General features: G+C 50.1%; 1 protein-coding gene and 1 long non-coding RNA gene across 4 annotated transcripts in view; one reads left to right on the top strand and one right to left on the bottom strand.

The window, feature by feature from the left end:
- Nucleotides 1-807: 807 nt before the first annotated feature.
- On the bottom strand, nt 808-3,796 carry LOC150014154 (uncharacterized). Its single transcript, XR_016509902.1, has 3 exons — nt 3,683-3,796; nt 1,810-1,928; nt 808-1,131 (listed from the first exon to the last, which is right to left on the bottom strand). It is a non-coding gene; the product is annotated as an uncharacterized LOC150014154 (long non-coding RNA).
- A 1,096-nt stretch (nt 3,797-4,892) lies between these two features.
- The window catches only part of CTNNBIP1 (catenin beta interacting protein 1), a 44,637-nt gene continuing 25,748 nt past the window's right edge, over nt 4,893-23,781 (top strand). Inside the window, exon 1 of one of the 3 annotated variants that reach the window (XM_090268557.1) lies at nt 4,893-5,024. The gene's annotated coding sequence lies outside the window, so the exon portion shown is untranslated. The remainder of the gene's footprint in view (nt 5,025-23,781) is intronic. The other 2 variants (XM_090268555.1, XM_090268553.1) reach the window with 2 other exon arrangements.

The raw sequence follows: 23,781 nt of genomic DNA, 5'->3' as shown, positions 1-23,781 counted from the left end.
TAATTAACTATAAAAAAGAACGCCATCTGATTCACCAGCTGGGGGCAAATACTGCTGATGGGAAGTGATTTCCCGGAAGAACAGTAATGAAAAAAAGTCAGGGGAGGGGATGGGGAGAAGACCAAACCACAGAGTTCATTTGGATTGAGCAATCTGTGCTGAACCAAAATGCAACCTCTGTGTGTCGGTCACATGGCTGCAGAGCCAGACCTCAGGCTTACAGAGAGCAAAGGGTTTCAGAAAACCCCTAGCTAAACATTTGAATGTCAGACGGGAAAGTTTATAATCTCAGGTAGGTTTGAAATTTTTTTACTCTTAAAACAGTGAAGGGTAGGCGCAAAGCTTCAAATATTTAATAGTAACAGGCCTTGCTACTTGTTTGCAATAAACTACTGGGCGGTCTGTACCTCAGCAGGGGCAGAAGGCACTGTCAGGAATGGTCTTTTCAGCCTCGCCCGGACGCACTGGTGACATTGCAGTATCTCGAGATATGAAATGCACTGATAAGTGCTGGAAGGAAGGACAGCTGTTTATCATTTACTTCCAGAGAATAGAGGCTGTTTGCTTTTAGGGATAGCAATTTTTTATATTTAATTGGATGATAACCAGCAGGAAAAAAAAGGGGATAAATGACTACTATGCTTAAAGGCTAATGACGGTATTATTTGAATCCAAGTTGAGGCCTTCTGCTGGTTTGTCTTTACTAAGTGATCAGAATGTTGGAGGTTGCGTAGACAAATACACTTAAAAGAGGTGATGGTCTATCAAAACACTCAGCCAAAAAAATGAATAATTATTTGTTTATTCTGTTCCCAAGCGCAATACAAGCAGGATTCTCAGATGTAGGGAGGATCTACCCACCACAGGCTGCAGAAGCCAAAACTCTGGGGACAGGTTGGCAGCAAGCCAGATGTTCACAGCTGCACATACCCCACCCGTGACACAAAATATGTATATTCACTGATCTACAAAACGCTTTCATCGCCATGTTTAATAATTCCTTATTATCTCCAAAGCAAAATTAGGTGACAAGTTATTTTCCAAGGCGAAACCCAGGGGAATGGCTCATGACTGGCGTGTATGTCTTCTGTGCCCTTCGCCTCCTCATCGCTGTCCTCAGAGAAGTCAGAGCTGAACCAAATGTAAACAGGATGACAAACACAGGGACCAAAGCAAAAAAACGTTTTTTACTTTCTCTATTACTGGAAATTATTAATTTATGTTAAAAATTTGGTTCTCCAAACAAAAAGAACTGGTTCTCATTTGTTCTTTACTAAGAAATCTCTTTGTATCCAGTACAAAGTCTCTTCCTTTCTCTCCCATTCTCACCTAGCACCTATTCAACTGGTAGGCTGGAAGGCCTTCATATGGAGTGAAATTTGAGGACCACGGTCACCATAATTGCTCCAAAATAGCCCTTCTTCCCTGCGTGCAGCCTGCTGTGGTTCCACCATTGTTTCATACTGTACTTGGCCTGCAAACTTTACTGTATGGATAGCAGTGGAGTCAGGGAAGTAGGAGGGGCTGGCCAACGGGTGGAATGTCCTGGGTGGGTATTTATACATTTATATATTTGGTTATTCATGCAATAATATTTTGGGGGACATCTGCATGCACCAGGTACTGTGCTAGGTGGGCATGGTTCACAGAGACCTCCTTGCCCTCCCGGAATTTATGGCCATGCTGAGACTGGATCTAGCAGAGATTAAGAAAAGTCTCCTTGAAGAAGACCAAATATTCAGTGAAGTGAAGTGGGGGGGAGAAGTGGGAGAAGTAGAGCCACAGAGGCACAGGGAACTGCACACTCACAATTCCTGAAGCACAAAGAAGTACCCTGTGATCAAGGAATAGGGAGACGGCTTGTGTGTAGCTGGTGCCCAGTTGGCAAGGGTGGTTCAAGGTCAGGCTGGAGCCAGATTATGCAGGGTCTTGTAGCCGTGGTAAGGATTTTGAACATCGTCATGAAAAGAAAGAGAACTCGTTGAGCAGCAGAAGTCTGACAACATCTATACGTGTTAAGAAGATTCTCTAGTTGTTGTGTGGGCAATGGGTTGGGGCTGGTAGGGAAGACCTGACTGAGAGAATACTTGGAAGTTGTTGCTGGAGTCAAGATGGGAGGTGATGATCAGTTAAACTGGGACAGAGAAGTGCAGATGGTGGGAAGCAGAGAGATTCAAGATACGGTTTGGGAGTGGAAATAGCACAGACTGGATATGAGGGGGAAAGGACAGAGTGGTGTCAAGGATGCGCTTCTGGTGTGAGCAACTGGTGGAGCAGTGCCAGTTACTGCAGGAGGTGGGGAGCACCGAAGAGAGGGAGATTTGGGGACTGATTAAGTGTGTGATGTGAGAGGGCAGGAGCAAAGCTGGTGCAAGCTCTACTGAAACCTCGGAACAAGTTGTTAGGGATTCCCCTCCTTCTCTCTCCCTTTCCCTTTCCCTCCCTCCAAATTTTTGTTTCTGTCCAGTAACATTGCCTTGCCCTTTCAGAATTTTTCATGTGGTGGGGTGGAAAATGGTGCTAATATTTTTGAGGTCACATCCTTAGAGTTCCTGATCCAATAGGAAATACAGAACTTCCCTTCATTTCTAATTCAGAAAGTTTCAGAAAGAACTCTGACAGGCTTAGCTCAGGTCACATGCTATTTAGCCATAGTCAAGAGAATGTAGCACTTGGACTGGTCCACGTTGAATCCCATGTCTTCCCTGCTTTTTGTTTTTGTTGTTTGTGTTTTTGTGGAGAGGAGTGTAGGGCAATTGGGAGCTTCATCAGCATCTCTGAGGGTTGGGGGCGGGGAGCAGTTCCCCAAGGAGGAAAGATGGAGCTGAGCTGTCAAAACTGGCAGATATTCCCTATCTCCTAAGCCTTAGATGTTTCATTTGAAGACCCTACAGATGGATGGAGCCTGAGTTAATCCTGAAGTAATACTGCCATCTAGAAAGCCAGAATTTTCCAGCTCTGAGTTATTCGGGCAATTGAGGCAAGGGCTGTGCTGAGAACAGATAATTTTGAGCTATAAAAAGTATATGAAAGTTTGGAGTAAAGGAGGAGCATCCATTTCACACTGACACATTTTCATTTTATGCATTCCATTCCCACCTTCCTCCCTTAAGCATGATATCTTTTTGAAAAATATAAGTCATATATTGTGTCTTGAATAGCAAGTGACTTGTTCAATTTTAGTTCATTTAACTATCAATATTTACATAAAAATAAGTTGAATGTGCTTTTTTTTGCATTTGTGTGCTCTGGAAAACTTGAAGAACCAACTGGTACACTGTATTGGCCAATGTTGGTTGAGCTGTTGCTATGGGCACTGTAGTCTGGGCATGAAGGAATACAAACATGATTAAGATCTATTTCTGGCCCATCAGAATTCACAATTTCATAACTTTTGATAAGATTAAAATATTCCTCAATTGTAACTACAATAGTGTTAAATCAAAAGAGTAATATGGACATTTTAGGATATAAACACAGTAAAGTAAAAAAAAAAGTATCTCATATGTTTCTTCCATAGGGAAGGGGAAGAAATGTAGGGAGAGTGGAAGAGGATGGGACAGAAAAGGAGTGAAAAGAAAGATTGGGAAAGCAGGGAAGGGGGTCTTTTAAATTGCAGTTAGTGTGCTCTGGCTGGTGTGGCTCAGTGGGTTGGGAGCCCACCTATGAACCAAAAGATCACCTGTTCGATTCCCACTCAAGGCACATGCCTCGATTGTGGGCCAGGTCCCTAGTTGGGGGCGTGTGAGAGGCAACCAATCGATGTTCCTCTCCCTCTTTCTCCTTCCCTTCTCCTCTCTCTGAGAATAAATAACATTATAAATTGCAGTTAGTGTCACGCTATGTAACTGTTAAAATGTTGAAAATGAGACCACACTTAAGTACATGCGTCCCTTTGAAAGGGAAGATGGGTGTCCAAAGAAATTCACATCTTGCCTATAAAGAACTGTTTCTCCGTGTGCTGTCCCAGAGAGAGCCAGATAGAAGAGTCAGACTGTCTATAGAAACATTGTACTCACGAATCCCTTTCCCCTACAAAAATGTATTGGTATTGGTACATACACACGATATTCTTAGTTTAACGGACCCACGGAGGACCATCCCTGGGCTCTCTGGGCTCCGTGGATCCCAGGTTAGGCCCCCAATCCAAGAGCGGGCCTAACTGCTTCAAAGGTAGCAATGCTCCCAGCTCCAAGATTCATGAAGACCACGCCTCTAAATGTCCTGCAACCTCGTCCGTTCAGATTTTTCAGGGATCCTGGGTAAACCAGTCTCACCAAGGATTCCGTGTGGTCTGGCAGCTCCCATTTTTAAACACAGACCCGTGTGTGGGAGAGGCCATTATTTTTACGGGATCTCTGTGCTCCCGGAGCAGCGAATGACAGGCAAAGTTGCATTGCCTCCGCTACAGTTCCATCCTTAACCTGGGCCCCGCCCCCAGGCCGCCTCCTCCTCCGAGCCCCCGCCCCTTCTCCCCTGCCCACCTCCGGTCCCGCCCCTAACCCTTGCTCTCAGAGCGGCTCCACCTGCCCGTCTCATGGTCCCGCCCCGGGGCCTATGGTCTCGCCTCTTTCTCGTGCGCCCAATAAATGTCTCAGAGCGCCCCGCAGCTCCCGCCCTCCACCATGAAGCCACGCCCCACATGCCAATGTAGCCAATGAGAGCCTCTTACGCACCAGGCCCCGCCCCAACTGGCCCCGCCCCTGGAGCCCGGCCCTCTGCGGCCCCCTCCACTTTGCGGGGCGTTGCCTTGGCTGTGCCTTCACCGCCCGCGCAGAGCCAGATGCCGCCCCCTTCGCCGGTCCCACCCCCGGCGGCCTGGCGCCTCCCTCCCTCCCCGCCGCGGTGACTCACGGAGCGGGAGGCGGAGGCTGAGGTGGCCGCTCCCGCTGCTGCTGCTGCTGTGCTGCTGCTGCTGCTGCCGCCGCCGCGGCTGCTGGGGGTGATCGCGCCCCGGAACAGGCCGCCGCGCGCCGTGCACGGACCCGCAGCCCCCGCCGGCCCGGCCGGGTCGGGCGGCCCAGGTAAGCGCCGAGGCCAGCCCTCGCCCTGCAGCGCCCGGGCCCGCGCGGCGCCTGGGCTCGGGGGAGCTGCTGGCCCTTTGTCTCCCGGGGAGGGGCCGCGGAGGGCACCCCCGACCCCGCTCCGACCCACCGGCTGGGCCCCCGGCGCGGCCCCCTGGTCCGGGCCAGGCCTCCTCGCCCCGCGGGGCCGCTGCTGCCGTTCGTCGCTCACCCGCCCGCCCCCGCGGGAGACCACCCTACACACTGCAGGGTCTCAGCTTCTCCCGGGAGTCGCCTCCACAGGTGTCCGAGCCACCGGCTCCGGGGCTCCCCGCACCGCGTTGGCGCGGTTGTCATCGTCCGCCGGCACGCAGGGTCCTGTGTCCTCTTGCTTCTTGCCTCACCTGAGCCCCACTCTCAGCATCCTGACCCTGTGTCGGAGCGCCTCCATATTTCCCCAAACTGAGCGCTGCCAGGTCCGGCCACTGGGCTGCCCTGCCTCTCTCGTTTGGTTGAACCATCTCCTGCCGACTCCACCTCTCTCCGCGAGTGTTACTGGAAGGTACACATTGTAGGCACATGTCTCATCTGGACAGCCAGCTGTTACGGGAGCCTGCAAAATTAACCACTTGGAGCCCCAAACTACACTTCTCCCCTCCTTTTCTTCACCCCGACCCCCACCACCTTACTTTTCCTTGAACGTGGTAACCAAGACACAGAGCTCTGGACTCCCAGCCTGTTAGGACCCACGTGGCTCCCTCTCTCTCGGGTACTGAACTTGTCTGAGCAGTGCCTGTGTCAGGTTAGCCCCTGGCAAGGCCGGAGAGGCCTGTGTGTGGCTTGTGGCACCTCCTATCTGAGGATCTAAGTATGCTACAGCTGTTAATTATTTTGTCTCCTGCCACTCAGAACTTAAGGGAAATGTGCCTGGCTGACTGCTGGGTAAATTGAGGCACAGGCTGTGTTGGTAGGGGACCTGGAGGCAAGGTGGGGTTTGTCCTGAGGTTCTGTTCCCTAATGCCTTGACTCTTAGCTTCCTGCTACAACTGCTGGGCTCTAGTTCCTGGCTTTAAATCATAAATGATACTGATCTTTTGGACCATGAAAGTATCCAGAGATAACAAGGTTCCTCTATTTTTTTAAAAATTGATTTTAGAGAAAGAGGAAGAGAGAGAGAGAAACATCAGTTTGTTGTTCTACTTATTTATGCATCCATTGGTTGTTTTTGTGTGTGTGCCGTGACCAGGGATCAAACCCACGAACTTGGCACATTAGGATGATACTAACCAACTGAGCCAACTGGGCAGGGCCAAGTGTCCTCTGATTTAAAGCAGGACTTTGAATGATAAATAAAGGTGCCAGGTGTTAAATGCCAACGTGTCATTCATGGTTTCCTGGTGGAGTCTGTGGTCCTTATAAATACAAGTCGCCTCTATGGGACTGAGATTCATCCATTCTATAATGAATGCTTACTGTGTGACAGGCACCGTTCCGAGCACCAGGACTACAATGGTGAAGGTAGAAACAGCCCCTGTGCTCCTGTAACAGACATGCTAAAGAGGAGGGAGTAAACAAATAAGCAGACAAAATAATTTCAGTAGCAGTAAGGACTAGGAAGGTGGGAATAACCAGTCTGGATATATTCCAAGTGCATTAGAAGCCATTGGAGGATTTTCAGCAGAGAGGTGATAAGATCTAAATTTAAGTTCTCAAAGATCATTCTGGCTGCCATATCCTGACTGGATTGTAAGAAGCAAACCTAGAAGCAGGGATGCCAGTTAGGAGACAGACTATTGCAGCTGCCTGCCAAGAGGCGATGGAGGCTTGAGGAGGCCAGCCTGGCGACAGTAAAACTGAAGAGGTGGAACCAGTCCGCTCCCCTGGGAGAGGCTGAGCACTATAAAGCAAAACTTCAGGGAATAGCGACTGAGATGTACATGTCTAGCAGAGAATTCCTAAACCTGCCCGTGCTCGGGTTTAGCTCAGCAAACCTCACTTAGCACCTGTTGTGAGCCAGGTACTGTGCTAGACTCTATGGGTACAGACACGAACAAGGGAAATAGGGAGCAATCCCCACAACATAACGTGTTCACAGGAGGGTCACCTCCTGCTCGATCGAAGGGGGTTTGTGGGTTTAAAAACCAGTTAGAAGTAGAGGTGGGCCAAACACACTAGGCTTTGTTCCACTGAGCTGCATCATTTAAATGAGAGCATTATTGCCCTTCCGCTGCTGTAAGATGTTGCCCAGAGGAATTGGAACTATTCTTAGGTAGGAGGACATGACCAAGTTCAGTGGCCATGAACTTGAACCATTAACCAGAATAAAACTTGATTTCCTTCCTCTCCAAATCTGTGCTTTCAGAACAACACATCAGAACTAGAGGACCTTGTGGGTTATATAAGCCAGCCCCCCCTTTATGGTCCAGCACCTGTGGCCTCTAGAGGCTGCGTACCTCGTGAAATCCCATCGCAGTTTGTACATTTTCTTATGGAGCTCACCACTTTCTACCTCTGCTTCAGCTCCACGTGTACGTGCATCACCCTAAGCTTTCCGAGGCCAGGATCTCTGCTGGGATGGTTCGTGTCTGCATCCCTCACAGCACTTGGGTCCATGTTCTGTACCAAAAGTAAACTCATCAGCTATCCGTGGACGTGCCTGGGTGTTTCACAGCACCTGAAAGTAGAAGCCAGCAATCCTGACCTTTGTCCTCCCTTGTCTTATCATCAGACCACGCGTCCTTTCAGGTCTGTCCTCTGCAGCGTGCGGCGCTGGCAAACCCAGCAGGCTCGGTCTCGCTGAGCTGGCAGAACAGGGCAGCCCTTCCTTGATGGCTCTCTCCCTAGCCCTGCCCGCAAGGAACAGCCGCTGGGTTGGGGTCTTGGTTCAGCCATTATGAGCTGCGTGACCTTCAGCAAGTAACTTAACCCCTCTGTGCCTGTTTCCCCATCTTTAAAATAATAATAGTTTATGAATTTGTTGGGAAGATTAAATTAAGTAAATACCTATCAGATGCTTAGAACGGCACCGAGCACTGAGCACCTGCTCGGTTGAAGCAGTATCTGTTATTGCACCATTATTTATTTATCTTAGCTCCCAACAGAATTTAAGCTCTTTGAGAGCAGAGATTTTGTCTTTTTTTTTTTTTCCAGTCTACTGTTATAGTTCAGTGTCTAAACTTTGTAGACACTGAGTAAATATTTGTTAAATTGAGTGACTTATGGAACACCTACTGAGTGCCAGGCACTGTTGTAGGTGCTGGGGATTAGCCAAGAATAAGATTGCCAGGATACATGGTCTAATGAAGTTTATACTGCAGTGAGTGAGACAGACAGTAAACAAGTAGACATGTGGGCAGAATAGCTCAGAGAGGCGAAAAGAGATACAGGAGGACTGAAACAGGGCAGTGAGGTGGAGCGTGACTGGGCATCACTTTAGCTAGCTCAGCGGAGGTGACGTTGAATGGAGCCCCGGTCGATGGGCAGAGGGGACAGCAGGATCAGGGGCAATAAACCCAGCGGGGCTGGAACAAGGTGGGCAAGGAGTTGGTAGGGGCTGCATCTGTGGCCACAGTGAGGAGTTGGGATTTTATTTACTCTTTAATTCTGAACAGTGGGCAGTCACTGTGCAGGAACTTTTCCTGGCGGTCTGTCCTGGGAGTAAGAGCAAGACACTAGGAAGACCAGTGAGTGGGCTGTCCTGGTCCTGGGAAGGTTTTTGGAGGCCAGGAGGCCAGCCGTGTTGAGTTTATTGCTGTCAGGTTTCTCATTTTTCTGGCCGAGGTACCTAGGAGATATGGGGACATCAGCTAGGTTATGAAGGTGAAGGGATGTGTCTGTATGTCCTGCAGATGCCACTGAGCCTCCTTTTCCCCCTGAGTACATAAGAAATCAGTAGATATTTCTTGAGTTGAGTGAGTGAGCATTGTCAGCTCTTAGCATCTAGTCCTGTACAGGGGCATGTCCTATGTTCTCTGCTTCTCTACATGAGTTAAAGCTTGTGATCTTGACATTGAGTCTAAAGTAACCTTGGAGTTTTGCTGTTATTCTTCAGATGCGCGCCAAGGACACCCGCACAGAAATATGTCACCGTGTCTCTGTTGGGGGTATACCGAGATTGACTGGGCAGCTTTCTGTACACCCCGCCCCCTCACCCTTCTCTTCTGGTCTCCTGTTGAATAGCAGCAGACCCTCTGGAGAGCGTCGGGCCACACTGTCACTGTTTGCCCACTTGATCAGGAACACAGTGGTACCGAGAAAGCACTGGCTGTCTTCGGTCTGAGCTGAGCGGAGTTGGGAAGCTCAGCAGAGCACTGAGCAATGGCGTTGCAAACCCCGGGCTGCAGCTCACCAGGAATCCACAGTTGGCCTCCTTAGACTGGGTGCAGTTGGTCAGCTTTTCAAATCCTCACTTGGGCATCCACCTGTTCGTGTCCACAGCGCCATTCACTCCTAACCTGGAGAGGCCAGCAGGAATTAGTGGAAATCAAATAGGACTTTGGGTTGTAAGTCACTTTTGGGGTCCTGGGGCATTTCAGCGGCAGGATCTGAAATACCTGTTAGTCATATGTCATTGTAGCCTCGTGCAAACTAAACAGAGTGGGTGCAGCCTTTTTCTCATGTAACTGGTTTTTTTAATTACAAGAGTGATATGTGCTCATTTAGAAAATGAGCGATGAATGATAAAGGCATTTCGCATACATTGTCTCATTTAATTCTCCCTGTAGCTTCTGAGACACGCACCATTGTTACCATGTTACCTATTCAGAAGCTGAGGCCTGGGAAGGTTAAGTAACTTGTTTGAGGTCAAGCTCATCCTGAGCAGAGTCAGATTCAAACTGAGGAAGTGTGTATGGCTCCATTTTAGATACTGCCCCTTCGCAGAAACAATAGAGAAGAGAGAAAAAAAATCTCCCTTAAGCCAGCGTGGGTGGCGTTGTAAGGGGCCAGAGTTAGCTCAGTGGCCGCTGCAGAGAGTTTGAGTCCTACGCCCTTTCCCTGTCTCTTCTGACCTTGGGCAAGCTAATTAACCTCCCTCTGCCTTACTTTCCCCAACTGTAAATAGAGATAATGATACCCGTACCTTCATAGCTTGCAGGGGCATTATGATGTTGAGCCAAAGTGCTTTTGAACTTTTATGAAAGGGCGCTGAGCACCAACTGCTGTTCTACTCAGTTATTAAAGACCTATTATGCCCTGCTCCTCCCCGAAGCCTTGTTAAAAGGGGAAGGCAACGGCCCACAGAGGGAAAGGTGGCCTTCCGTGATGGTCATGGCTGGGCCAAAACGTTGTTTTCCTCCTTCTGAAGTTTCTTAACAGTTGGGGGTCACGAATGTTTCTCCATTCTCCAGGGTCGTCTTGTACTGTATAAGCTTCTGCAGGCAGGTGTATATCATCGTAACACGATGGAGGACCACTGATAGCACCGCAGAGAAGGGGTTACAGGGCTCGGGTCCTCAGCCCTCATAATATATCTTCATAACAGAAGCCAGGAATGCAGAGATACCAAGAAGTGATGGCCGTCTTCCATTTGTCCTTCCTTTCCTCCCTTCTAATATTCATTAATTCAATTAATAAATATTTACTGAGCTTTTATTATAATCTGGGCCCCGCTGGGAATTCTGTGGTGAGCAGGGTAAAAATAATTCTTCCCTTACAGTCGAGGGCCACGAGGCTTATTATCTGGTTGGAGTCATGTGACTGAAGGAAAAACAAAAACAAAGCCATGTTGGTGGGTGTTGTGAACTCTCGGGGGCAGAGTCAGGATATAATTCCCAGATGTGCGCGTCAGCCCCCGTGGGTACCTGCCCTGGGAGGGCATTAGGGTGGAGTGCCGCGTTTGACTTCCCGGAACAGCAAGGGAAGAATTCTTAGATTAAAGCCCTTCTGTGCCACACATAACAAAAGTTGCTCTTGGTGTGGGCACCTTTATTTTTTATTTTTTCATCTTTAGAAACAAATAGCACCTGGTGGCAGTGGTTAGTAAGAATTTCATTTCCACCTGAGGCCTTTAACCCTTCATTGCTGGAGGTCAAGTCAGGGAGTGCTCAAGGTCATGCGGCGGGCTCTTCCCAAAGTTTCTTGAAGTTACGCCGCCAGTTCAGGGCCTTTCTTAGGAAATGACTCCCAGACCTTGTCTGTCCTGAGTGCTCTCCCTGCCTGATAGGTCTCTCCGTCTGCCAACTCTGGAAAACAGGTACGTGGCAGCAGCCTAGCCGCTCGGTGCTCCCCAGTGTGCTCACAGGGTGCCCGAAAGGACTGACACGTGTAGACCCCTGTGTCCTCGCGTCCTATTTGGGTCACATATACAGAGTGGGGTGGGGGCATATCCTTTCTTCCCTGAGTCTGGCCAGCACCAGGCCTCGGGGTCCCTTCAAAGAGCAAGGGCAGGGGGACCAGCAAGCACACAGTGTCCCCGTCTCCCTCCAGCCAGGGAAGGGGTGGCGAGGGCAAAGGAGGGAGAGGAAGTGCCGGGACAGCACGGTACACTCCTGGGTGACGCTGCTTTCACCCAGCCCTTGGCATGTCGCTGCCTTCCTGGTGCTAATCAGCTGCCCCGCATTCAGCAGCACCTGATCAGGAGGCAGTGGCTGGCTTCATAAGGAGACCCGGTCACTCAGTGTCCCTGGCTTTCTTCAAGTGTGCATGGAGCCCACAGGGACGCCAGTTCAGCTGGAAGAACGTGACCCACTTTCATGTCCTCTCCCACGCGCAGAGCTGGGTGGGAGGCTTTTGGAGACCAGCTCCAATTAAGGATCTTTCAGGCCTGAGCACCTCCTGAGTATCCAGCCCACATGTTTCCTGCCGTGGAGTTCTGCGGTCCGTGTCCCTGAACTGAAAACAGCCCGAGACAGATGAAGTTACCGCCTTGTTGTTCTGCAGTCCTGGATTCTGCACGCGGAGCTTCCTGCGGGGATCAGGGGCCTCTGGGGGTTCAAACACCTCTCACAATGTGAGCCCCACCCTTGTTCTTCCTGTGAAATCACCAGGCAGACCAGGGGCCCAGGTTCCCAGGCGGTGGGTTAGCCTTGACCGCGCCGGCCAGACCGAGGCCTCACAGTCCCAGGCAGCCCTGGCTTCCCACAGACCCATCCTGACACTCGGCCTCGCAGGGTCTTCCTGCTGCAGGAACGGGAGCCGAAACGTGTTCTGGGCCCTCTAGGGTTCCTCCGTTCTCTGCAGGTAGAGGATGTTTGAGTGATTTTCTGTTTGGTATTTTATGTTTCTCCTGTGTGGTTGGGGGTGAGAGGGAGCCTGATTTAAATCCATGAAACTGGGAGCACTGCCAGGATGATTTGGGGATTTTAGGCTGGTAATGTGGTACGTCTGAGCCCCGGAATGACCCGATCTGATTTACAAAGGAAGGAGCAAGAGGAGGGGTCAGGAAACTGCTAAGGGGAGCCCCGCCAGGGTGTGCTCTCAGGCTGTGTGAGCTCCCCGATGAGGCAGACGCTGCTCAGGACCCCCCTCCCCACCACCGCCGTGTCTGTCCCCACTGCGTGCACCGCCCGGTGGCCTTTCAAGACGCATGGTGTTCCTCTAGACGACCAGTGGAGCTGCAGGAAGATGGGGGTGCTGGTGATATTTTAGGAGGACGTGGTGGGGCTAACAGGCCAGCAGGCCTGCTGTGGGGGCGTCCGTCCAAGGCCCTGGTGTTGCTTTCTTCACAGAGCGGCCTCCCGGAGCTTGTGCTGGGACACGCACAGTGGCATGAGCCAGAACGAAGGTCCTTCCTCCCAGCCGGGGTGAGGCTGCTGCCGCCCCTGTGTGGCAGCATGTCCTCATTGCCTTACGTTTGCTCCAGGTGTTGGCTGCCCGCCCTCACTTTCTAGCCTCTGGACCGGCAGAGGCTTCTTAGGCCTGTGAGCCATGATGGTGGAGCTTGACTGGCTGGACCACCCAAAGGAAGATCTTTCTTTGGTTCTCATATTCTGACCCCATTCCACTTCCTATAAAAAAATAAAGTCTTTTTTCGGGGGAGGGGGAGTAGGTAATGCATATACATGGTACAGAATTCAAAAGGCTGTATGGTGCCCTGGCCGGTGTGGCTCAGTTGGTTGGAGCACTGTCCCATTCACCGGAAGGTTGCAAGTTTGATTCCCAGTCAGGGCACACGCCTGGGTTGCGGGTTCGGTCCCCGGTCAGGCTGCCTGCAAGAGGGAAGAGGTCAATGTTTCTCTCTCTCTCTCCTCCGCCCTTCCTCTCTCTCTAAAAACGATGAAAAAGTGTCCTCAGGTGAGAATTAAAAATAAATAAATAAAATAATAATAATAATAACAACAACAATAACAAAAGGGCATATGGTAGAAACTCCTTCTTCCCTGGATTCCCATCCCCGAAAGAGACCGCTGTTAGCCAACCAACGTCGTGTGCATCTTAACCAGAGATGTTCTGCATGTGTACAAGTGCACTGTGCACATGTGTGATCATACACAGGCCTGACACGCATGGTTCTTTTTTATACTGTAGTACACAGTGTCCTGTACTTTCCTTTTTCCACTTCCCAATAAATAGCAGAACTCTCCGTCACCACCACCACCACCATCAGACTAACACCTCTTGAGCATCCCCTGTGTGCTGGTTGACGTTCAAAGGGCTTTCCTGATATCAGTTCACTCACGCCTCACAACAGCCTATGAACTAAGCACTGTCATTGTCGACAAGTTTGTAGATGAGTAGACTGAGGCAGAGAGGTTAAGTTACTTGTCTAAGATCATTTAGAGCTACCTCCCTCGTTTTAATGGCTCCATGGCATTCTTTTGATCGGCTACCTTTTTTTTTTTTTTTTTTTTTAAACCAGCCCCCTGCTGGTGAGCATTTAAGTTTTCTGTCTTTTGTTACTGCTAACAACGACTAGTCTACATATATCTTTGGGCATTTGTGTATGTGTAGCTATAGGATTCCTATGGGCTGGATTTTGAAAGCAAAGGCTACATCTGTTTCAAGTTATAGTATTGCCAAATTGCCCTTCATGGAGATATGAACATTTTACATACCCACTAAAATTGTACGAGAATACCCATTTCCCCCTATATTTTGGCAGAAGTTGTTAAACTTTTTGATTGTTGCTAATCGAATTGGTGAAAAATATTATTATTATCATTATAATTTGCATTTTTCTCATGAGGAAATAAAGCATCATGTCCTCTCTTTAAGAGCCACTTATGAACAATCTGTTACATTGTTTGCCCACTTCTTTCTTGGCTTGGCAGTCTTTTTCCTACAGCTATTCTTCATATGTTAATAAGGTCCGTCCTGTAGCTGTGATAGGTGTCACACATGTTTCCACAATTTGTTATTGCTCTCTTGATGCTGTAAATTTTTCCCCATGCAGAGAGTTTGCTTTTTATACAGATTTTCAAATCTTTTCTTTTTTCACTCCTAGGTTTTATTTCATATTCTTTTCTCCCCCCACTGTTTTCTTTCCTGTGTTTTCTTCTAATATACTTAATCTCTCATCTCTACATTTAAAAATATGCTCCGTAACCAAGGCATCGAACCTGGCACCCCGGGAACGGAGCCCGCCCGCACTGTGTGCCCCCAGTGGGACGCCACGTTGGCTGTGGCAGTTTCTTGCCGCACCGTTTAACCTTACTCTAACTCTAAGGAACAATTAGACAAATCCAAATTGCGGGGCATCCTACAGACAGTGGCCCTGGACTCTAACACGCATTAATGTTGTGACAGAGACGAGCTGGTGAACCATTCTAGGCTAAAGGAGGTGAAAGGGCACAGGAAGAAAATGCAACTGAGACCCTGGATTGGACCCTGGACTAGAAACTGGTAAAGGCCAAAGAGAGGGGAGTGGGGCTGGGGGCGTTTGGACAAGGGGTACATCAGAGGCTGCTACTGGGTCAATATGAAATCCCCTGGGGGTGAAAATAGTTCTGTAGGAGAATGGCCTTAAGAGATACATAATGAAACATTTAGCCACCTAGGGTGATATTTCTCTGCAACTTACTTTCAAATGACTCCAGATAAAAAGCAACATACCCTCCTGTACCCACAATATGGGAAGTCATGGGACAGATGTGGCACAGTGTTAGCAACGGGGGACTCTCGGGGCAGGTATTGGGATGTTCCTTGTGCTAGTCTTTCAGCTTTTCTGTGGCTTTGAAATTTTTCAAAATACAAAGGTGAGGAGAAAAAACAACTTTGTTCCACCTGGAATTTATTTTTGACTTGGTCCCCTTGGCATTGCCTGGCTCTCCTGGGTGACTGTCCTGGATTTCTGGTTTCTTGCCCCTTCTTTGACGGCGTACGTAGTCATCTGCTTCCTTTCTCTTAGGAATTTCTATTTTGGGTGAACTATTCTTTTTTGGACGTGGCAGTTTTTATGATCAGTGTCTTTCTGGCAGATGCATGACTTTTCTAGAAGCAGGTAAGAACTGGTGTGCACTGGTGCCTGTATTTCTGTTGGGTTTTGTTTTAACATCGCGTTATGTGTTCTAAGTACATTGATGAGGAAGTTTAGTTCTCTGAGGCTTAAACAAAGTCATCACCCTCAGCAATACCCCCCGATGGATGTGTCGTGAAACTAACCTTGCTCTCAGCGAACCTCGACATGAGCTTTTTCCTCACAGGTAAGTGTTTTCGCAAGAGGTCAGGTTCTGCTTGGGTTCTGTGGGTCTGGGCTTGTCAGAGCCTCCTGGGTTTCATTTTATGAAATGTGACAGTCTTGGGTGAGTCCTTCTGCCAGGGGAGCGCTAACAGGCCAGTTTTGCCAGGAGCTTTTCTGCTGCTTTTCTGTGGCTTGGTGACTAATGGTTTTGTGGCTTTGGGAATGGGGATGTCATTATAAATGGATGATGGGGGTTTGGCTCCCGAACTGGGTTATCTGGGTGTGCCTAGTCTGGATGTTTATGCCTACACCCATCAGGAATGGGGACAGTTTCTTGGAGCCCTTTCACGGTCCCTGCGGCCTCCGTCTCATGCGTACCCACGGCTCTGGGCTTCTGCATGGTGGCCAGGCCCCGAGCCAGCCCTCCAGTGGCCATGGGTGGGTTCCTGCTGTATTAGGCGCTGTGTGCCTCCCTCTCCCCAGAGCAGTGTGTGGGTTTTCTCTGGCCATCCCTCCCCAACCTGCTGCTGCCACTGTCCTTGCCTGCAGACTGGACGAGCTCAGTGACCCCTTGGGATTTCTCATCCCCATGCTGCTGCCCCGAGCGAGTTAATGGGACAAATGCACGTAGGGTCTGGAGTTGTCTTTGTGTAAAATGTTTTTGACTCTGATTATCAGCTCGTTCAACATTGAGGAAGGAAGGAAACTGAGTCCTCAGCAGCCTCTTAGGGGAGGTTTCCTCCTTCCTTGGCTTATTTGTGTTCAGAGGGAGTGGAGTGGAGGGGACAGGGAGGTCAGCGCCTGTGTGATAGGCAGAGCAGTCCTCTAAGCCCACTGCACGTGTGGCTCCTGTGCTGGGCAGGTGTGACGAATCCTTGCCATCAGTAGCAATGGCTTGGGCATTTTTCCAGGTAAACAAACATGCCTATGTTCTAATGCAAATTAGCACATACCTGTATGCTGAGAGCCTAGAGGAAGAGGAGGCAATAACCCTAAAACCTATTTTCTTTAAAGTTTATAGAAGTTTCACCCAGGAGACCACACCTGGAGCCTGTCAGCTGGGCCCTGACGACAGCCATCCCCAGAGCTGGGCAGTGAGCAGGGGGCCACTCTGGGGGCCAAGAGGTTAGGGGTGGGGAGCAGTTGAGATCTCACCCTGTGGGCAACCCCGCTGATTTAATGACCTACTTCTTGCACCAGGAAGCTGGAGGCCTTCCTGGCCCTGGGATTCTGAGCCTCTGGAGGGAACCAGGTTCAGGAGGCTTGTTTACTCGGCCCAAGTCGAGGAGACTTTAGTGAAGGGAGAGTGGGGGCCGGGGGAAGAGCTGGGGAGGACAGTGATTCCTGGGCTGGCCGGCCTGCCGCTGGGCTCTGGGAGGGCCGGGCAGGCTGTGCCTGGGCCTGCCTCTGCAAACATGGCTTGTCCCTGGGAGAGCGAGGGCGGCGTGAATGTGTCCATGTGGCTCTCGGTGGAGGGACCTTCTGCAGCTCCTGATAAATAAACAGCACTGTGCCCCTTTCCCCCCTTGCTCTTTAAAAACAAAGAAACAAACTTTAAATTTCCCAATCTGATTAGAAGTTTGACATAGGTCTGGGCAGCAGGGCCGGGGGAGACAGTACCGCTCTGGGCTGAAGTGAACATTCTAGCCTCCGTCTCCGGAGGTGACCCAAGGTCTGTGAAACCTCCTGGCCAGCCTCCTTCCCTGGGATTGTTAGGTTTGGAACTGATCCTTCCAGCCTCAAGTTGCCTTCAGCTAACTCCCGTAAATACTGCCCAGCAGTGCACATGGAGGCTTCCCTTGGTGTGGGGGAGGAGGGTTGTCAGCATGCCGGGCACCTCGGTTGCTAATCTAGGTCACGGGAGAGAAAAAGGGTCCTTCTGCTACCAACGTGCATCAGTGGGCTTTTGACACTGCCAGGTGCTCAGCCCATGAAGGTGGCCCAGCCCGGGAGCCTCCTGCCCAGGATAGGGGGGCCGGGCACTTTCATCCACTGAGAGCTGAGGGTTCCAGCCCTTACATTCACTTATAAATGGACAGAGGCTCTGGGGTCTGCATTACCCACCCCCATGGAACCTGCCAGAGGCCGAAGGTCGTGAGTCAGAGTGAATCAGGACCATCTGGATCCGGATTTTGTAGGCGCGCTGGTTCCAACGTCAGGTCTCAGGCTCCCCCTTGGCCAGTTTTCAGGGCTCCAGCTGTTCCCTGGGAAGAAAAAAAGAATCCCTTTTTAAAGTAGAGCAGAAGATGCCCTTTTTCTCATTCTACCCCTGTGCCCCTGCCGTGCGGAGAGGAGATAAAACCGCCACCTGCGTGCCCCTTGGTCAGAACTGTGGAGCCGTGCGCCCTGCCAGGACGGGGAGTGCCCGCTGCAGCCGCAGAAACTTCCTCCAGCCCCACATTCCCTTCCTGTTTGTGCGGTTCCCAGAGCCGGTATTCTTTCTCCGCTGTAAAAAGGTGCATTTCGCCCGATCCAGGACTCAGAGATGGTGAGAGCTGGGTAACTTTTTCTACAAATCAGGCCAGAATCACAGATGATTTTTTTTTTAACTAGAAGTTCTAGACAGATGCCTTATACCAACCCAGCTGCTATATAGACACACTCCTTCGGTTCCTCTGGGTCTCGGATTCTCTGAGGGAAAGACATTCTGAGGCTGGGAAGCTTCCTTCCTTAGTGGCTCCCAAGTGTGTGAACCCAGATGGGACCGGCAGCACCGTTTCATCTGTCCCCATCCTTCAGCACGAAGACCTACAGGCTTTTCCAGGGGCCACAAAAATATTGAAGACCTGAAAAAAACCCTATCAGCTCCCTCCCTCTCCTCTTAGGAGTTACATGAGAATTCTTTTTAATGAGATGTGGGCCATTTTAATCTGTCTCTGGCAGTAAGGCTGCCTGAGGCCTTCAGACCCGCCTGTGGCCTGCCCTCAGTGGGCTTCCAGTTGGGATGTGGGAACAGATGCGCAGACACCCAGGGGCCGTGTCAGGGCGGTGCTGTGGGTGGAGGACAGGCGGGCGGGTGTGCAAGCACAGGCTTCTCGGCTGCACAGAGAAGGGAGCGATAGAATGTGAACAGCCAATAGGGATGGGTGTTCTGGGCCAAGGGCCGGCAGAAGCCAAGGCCCAAAGGGGCTGAAGGAGCCTGGTGCAGCTGTCGCTCTGTGCGACCACGAGCAGGGTCTCTCTCCCTCGGTGCTATGGACATGGGGGCCAGACAGCTCCTGGTTGTGGGGGTGTCCTGTGCATCGTAGGATGTGTAGCAACATCCCTGGCCGCTACCCAGTAGCATCCTCCCAGTTAGGAGGGTCAGAAATGTTTCCAGCCTACCTTCGGTGGTGTTCAGTGTCGCTACCTTCCCCGTGGTCGTCAGAGCAGCTGGGCAGGGTGGCCCCACCCTGCTTGCTCTTGTGCTGTTTTGAATCACGTCAGGTGGATCTGAGTCTAATGCTTCGAGAACCTTCCTCCACGGGCCTTCATCAGAGTGGTTCCCACCTGGAACAGAGCATGCCACATTGCTGTGAAGGAGAAGGTCAGAGCTCTGTGGGTAATTCCAGGGTAGTTGTTGAGAGTTCTGGAATTAGTCCTGGGCCAGCAGACCTGCGCCCAGAGAGGAGAAGGGCCTGTCTATATTTGGGCTTCACAGGTGCTCCCCGCTCGTGGGGGGCTGGCCCTGGCTGGTGGGGGCGATCCGGGCAGATTGCAGACAGAACTCCACGCACATCCCGGGGCCACTGGGGAGCAACTGCCAGCCTCTCTCCCACCCCTCACTCTTCCCTCCCCAGCAGCTTTTAATGTTTTCCCGACTCTTAATTTTGATTTTGAAACCAGGAAAGCTGGTGTTCGTGCTGCCTGTCACCTGTCAGACCCAATAAGCAGAGGCAGGGACTGAATCTTTATGCTGCTTTATTCAGACAGCCAGCGATCTGAGAAGACAGAGGGTTTGTACCCTAACAGACCTTCTTAAATTCCATTATAAACGGACCCTTTTTGTAAGGAGAAGGAAAGTGTAGGTAAGGGCTTTGGAATTCAGGGAAAAGATTAATAGATAAAAGCTGCAGCATCTTTCATCTGTGCCCTGGGCTGTGGTCCGTTCACCCTGGAGCACCATGGCTCAGATACCATCTTGATGGCTTGAAGTCCCCCTGAGCACAAAGGTGGAACTGCTCATGGTCTCCTGCAGTCAAGGTGGGTCCTACCTTCAGTTCCTGAAACAACAGCTTTTTACACCCATGGATTACTAAGCTGATTAGCTGTGACCTGAAACCAAATTTTTTCTTTCATTTGAGTCCCCCATCAATTTCAAATCTACCGAAAAGCTGAAGTAGCGCAGGGGACACTTCTACCTCTGCCTTTTACCTGGAGTCACCAGTGCGGACATTTTGCCGTGTTTGCTCACACACTCACACTCACACACACTCGGTGGTTTTCCTGAAGCAGCTGAGAGCAAGTTGCAAGCACTGAGGCACTGCACCCTTTAGTACTTACGCCTGTGTCTCTTATGAACGAGGATGTTTTCCAATATAATCACAATATAATCATCATACTCAACACATAGAATATTGATAGGGTACTATTATCTAATAAATACTTCCTATTAAATTTTCTGCAATTGCCCAATAATGGCCTATATGTCTCCCTCCTCTTCCCCTCCCTGGAGCCTGTCAAGGACCATTCATTGCATTTAGCTGGTATGCTGCCTTATTTTCTGTTTGGCAGTAGTTTGAGGCTCTGGCTTTGTTTCTTTCTGTAAAGTGGATTTTCATTAAAAAAATTTTTTTTAAGATTTTATTTATTTTTAGAGAGAGGGAAAGGGAGGAAAAAAGAGGGAGAGAAACATTGATGGGAGAGAGAAACATCAATCTGTTGCCTCTCTTACATCCCCAACTGGGGACTGAACCCCGCAACCCAGGCATGGGCCCTGACTGGGAATCGAACCTGTGACCTTCCACTTTGCAGGACAATGCCCAACCAACTGAACCACACTGGTCAGGGTGAATTTTTATTTTAATTTCAATTAAAATGGCCAATGCACCTGTAAACTTCTGAGCCGGAAGGGACTGATAGGATGGAGCGAGAGCATGGGTTCAAATCCCAGCTCTGTCACTTACTAGCTCCCTGGCCTTGGACAGGTTATTTATCTTCTCTGAGCCTCAGCTGTCTGGTCTTTAAAATGGGAATAATTCTTACCCTGCAGGCTTGTTGTGAGGACCCAAATTAAATGAGACAATGCTGAATGTGACTGACACTGTGCCCGGCCCTTTAAAAAATGTTATAACACCCACAGTAATTATTGTTTGGCAGCGTTGCCTGGCTTCAGGGAGCAGGAAGGAGCTTTGGACCAGGTGTGAACGGAGGTTGGCGACCTCGAGATGAATTCCTTTTCCTGAGCTCATCCCCTAAAACTCACGGAGCCGGCATTAGCCCTGCTTTGCTCGGGCTGCTGTAGCGTGGTTCGAGAATGCTGGGCCTGGCTCTGGACTGAGGAGGCTGAAATGTGGAATTTATTAATTAAGGCAGTTGCTCATGAGGCCCGAGAGTGAGGGAGGTTGCGGTTTAATTACTGAGAGCGGAACTTCTGGAAATTCTCTCTGGTGCCCCAGTTTTGATGTCGCTAGAGGACCTGAGGTGCCGCCCCGCGTGGGACTCCCAGCCACAGCCGCAGACCAGGCCTCCGACTTGCCTTCCCCTTCCTGGCTCTGAGCTCATTTTTATTCATTCAACTGTGTACTGGAGAGTGGGGATAGGAGCTCAGACAGTTCGGGCATGTCCTCTGCCCCAGACGCAGAGGAGGACACACTGGCTGGGTGGTCACAGGCAAGGTGCTGCTCTCTGGATCTCTGTTTCCTTCCTTGTAAAACCTTATCGGGATGTTAGTTGTGAAGACTGAATGGATTCACACACGTGAAGGGTTAAGAACAAGGCCTGGCCAACAGGAAGCTAGAGAATGTGTCAGCTATTTCTTTACAGTGGTGTTCACAACCAGGAGTGACTTTGCCCCTTAGGGGACGCATGACAACATCTTGGAGAAATGCTAGGTTGTGTCCATGTAAGAACGTCCAAATTTGTAGAGATTTTTTTTATAAAAATGTATCTGAGCCAAATAGAGAACACACCTGGAAGCAAGATCTCAACAAACTGAGACAAACCCTTCCTAGAATAAGTCGGTGGTTTATTTTATGCTTTTGGAACGAAGGAGGGAACACAAGGAAGACCGCATGAAGGTGGGAGAAAGCAGGGTGGGGACTGGATTACAGGCTAGTTCACAAGATTGTGTGCTTTCTTGAGGGTGGTTTAGCCTAGATGTGCAGAAACAATGGACAGGGCTTGCTGAAGGCAAAGAAAAACCAAAGAAGTTCTATGCCCGTGGCTTAACTTCCCACCCTGACCTGTCCACTTAGGAATTTGTGATCAGATCACCCCGTGTGTTTATCTTCCGTAGAACCCCCTTTTCAGCCACAGTTGTCACAACCAAGGGGGTGGTGCTGCTGGCACCTACATCACGCGCTGCTTAATGTGGGGAACGGGGCTGCATCGTTAGGTGGTTTGATGGTGCGGATCTCAGACTGCACTTACGCAGAGCGAGATGGTCCAGCCTACTTCCCACCCGGGCTACAGGGCATAACCCATTGCTCTGCAGAGCAGGAAAAATAATTTTCCCTCTACCCTTCTGGGTTCTTGGCTGAGACATCCCTGTAGTAAAAGACAGATTAACAGCAGAAAAACAGCCCTGGCTGGTGTGGCTCAGTGGACTGAGTGACGGCCTATGAACCAAGGGGTCACTGGTTGATTGCCAGTCAGGGCACATGCCTGGGTTGCGGGCCAGGTCCCCAGTTGAGGGCGCGTGAGAAACAACCGATCGATGTATCTCTCGCACACAGCAGTTTTTCTCCCTGCCTTTCTCCCTCCCTTCCCCTCTTTCTAAATGTAAATAAATAAAAAAAATTTTAATAAAAAAGAAAAACAAATTTAATAGCATGTATGTTTCCTGTATATGTGGGAGAGACCCAGGAACACTGAGTAACTTACCCAAATGGTAGAAGCTATCACCTTAAATATCACCCTCAGCTGAAGACAAAAGAAGACGTTGGGGGTGGGGCGGTCAGTTATGGGAGGCCACCAGGAGAGGCACCGCAAACTAGGCTAAGGTTGCTCTGCAGATTGAAATCTTCTGCACTGATAAGAGTTTCTAGAGATAAGGTTATCCCCTGTTCCTGGTACCAATGGAGAGTTCCCTTACAAATAAGGGAAAGTGTATTTTATAAAGAGTAACTTCTACTTGGTTTTCAGAGCTCCTCCCATGTGTGCTGCTTCTTAAAATTAATCAGCCTAAAAGAATCCTCAGGCCATATTTGGGGGTGACAAACTCTCCCCTCACTGCTCCTAGGCTATAAACCCGGACAGCATGTTACTCTACTACTGAGCACTGCAGGCATTTGTAACACCATGGTATTTGTGATTACAAGGGTGACGATGTCACCGGGCGGTAAGGGATGTTTTAGCGTCATTATAATCTTATGGGACTGTGTTGTCCACGGATCTGTTGTTAACTGAGACATGAGCATATTAGGTAGGGCCCAGGGATGCTGCTAAGTATCCCACACAACAGACCGCTTTCCTGCCCCAATTGTCAGTAGTGCCGAAGGTCGGGAAAGCCCAGGTTCAGCGCGGCATGCAGGAAATGTGGATGTGAGGTCCTGCTCCCGCCCGCCCCCCGCCCTCCCGTAGCTCTGCACCCCTTACCAGCCCTCTGAGGTAGTTGGGAGCTGATGGGTGCCCTGGAAGAGAAGAAGGGAGATAAGGAAGCTGGGGTATTTTAAACCTTTGCATTGTTATTGTTTGTTCGATTTTACCCCCATCCTGTAACAAAAACGTCTTACAGCGTCTGTGTTGCCTTCTGATCGTATCACTAGTAACAGTAACTAGTGCTTACTGAGCTCTTGCCGTGTGCCGGGCACGACGCTGGTGCTCCCTTTATGTGTTAGCTCCTTCCATTTTCAGCCAGCACCGAACGCGGTGCCTCTGTCACCCCCATTCCATGGACAAGGCGACAAGGCTTAGAGATGGGAGGCTCTAAGCTGCCGAAAGTTTAACTCCTGGTCTTTTCCCTGAGCTGCTCCACTTTTGTCCCCCGCACCTCTGTCGATAGGGACACCCACCTTCAGTTGCTCGGCCCCCACCCTGCAAGGCGCGCCCCTCCTCTCGCACGCCATGCCGGGCACACTG

The sequence above is a fragment of the Furipterus horrens genome, unplaced genomic scaffold (assembly GCF_987537825.1).
Source record: "Furipterus horrens unplaced genomic scaffold, mFurHor1.1.pri manual_scaffold_3, whole genome shotgun sequence".
Lineage (NCBI taxonomy): Eukaryota > Metazoa > Chordata > Mammalia > Chiroptera > Furipteridae > Furipterus > Furipterus horrens.
The sequence above is the reverse complement of the archived record's forward strand: the minus strand, read 5'-3'. Positions and strand labels throughout refer to the sequence as shown.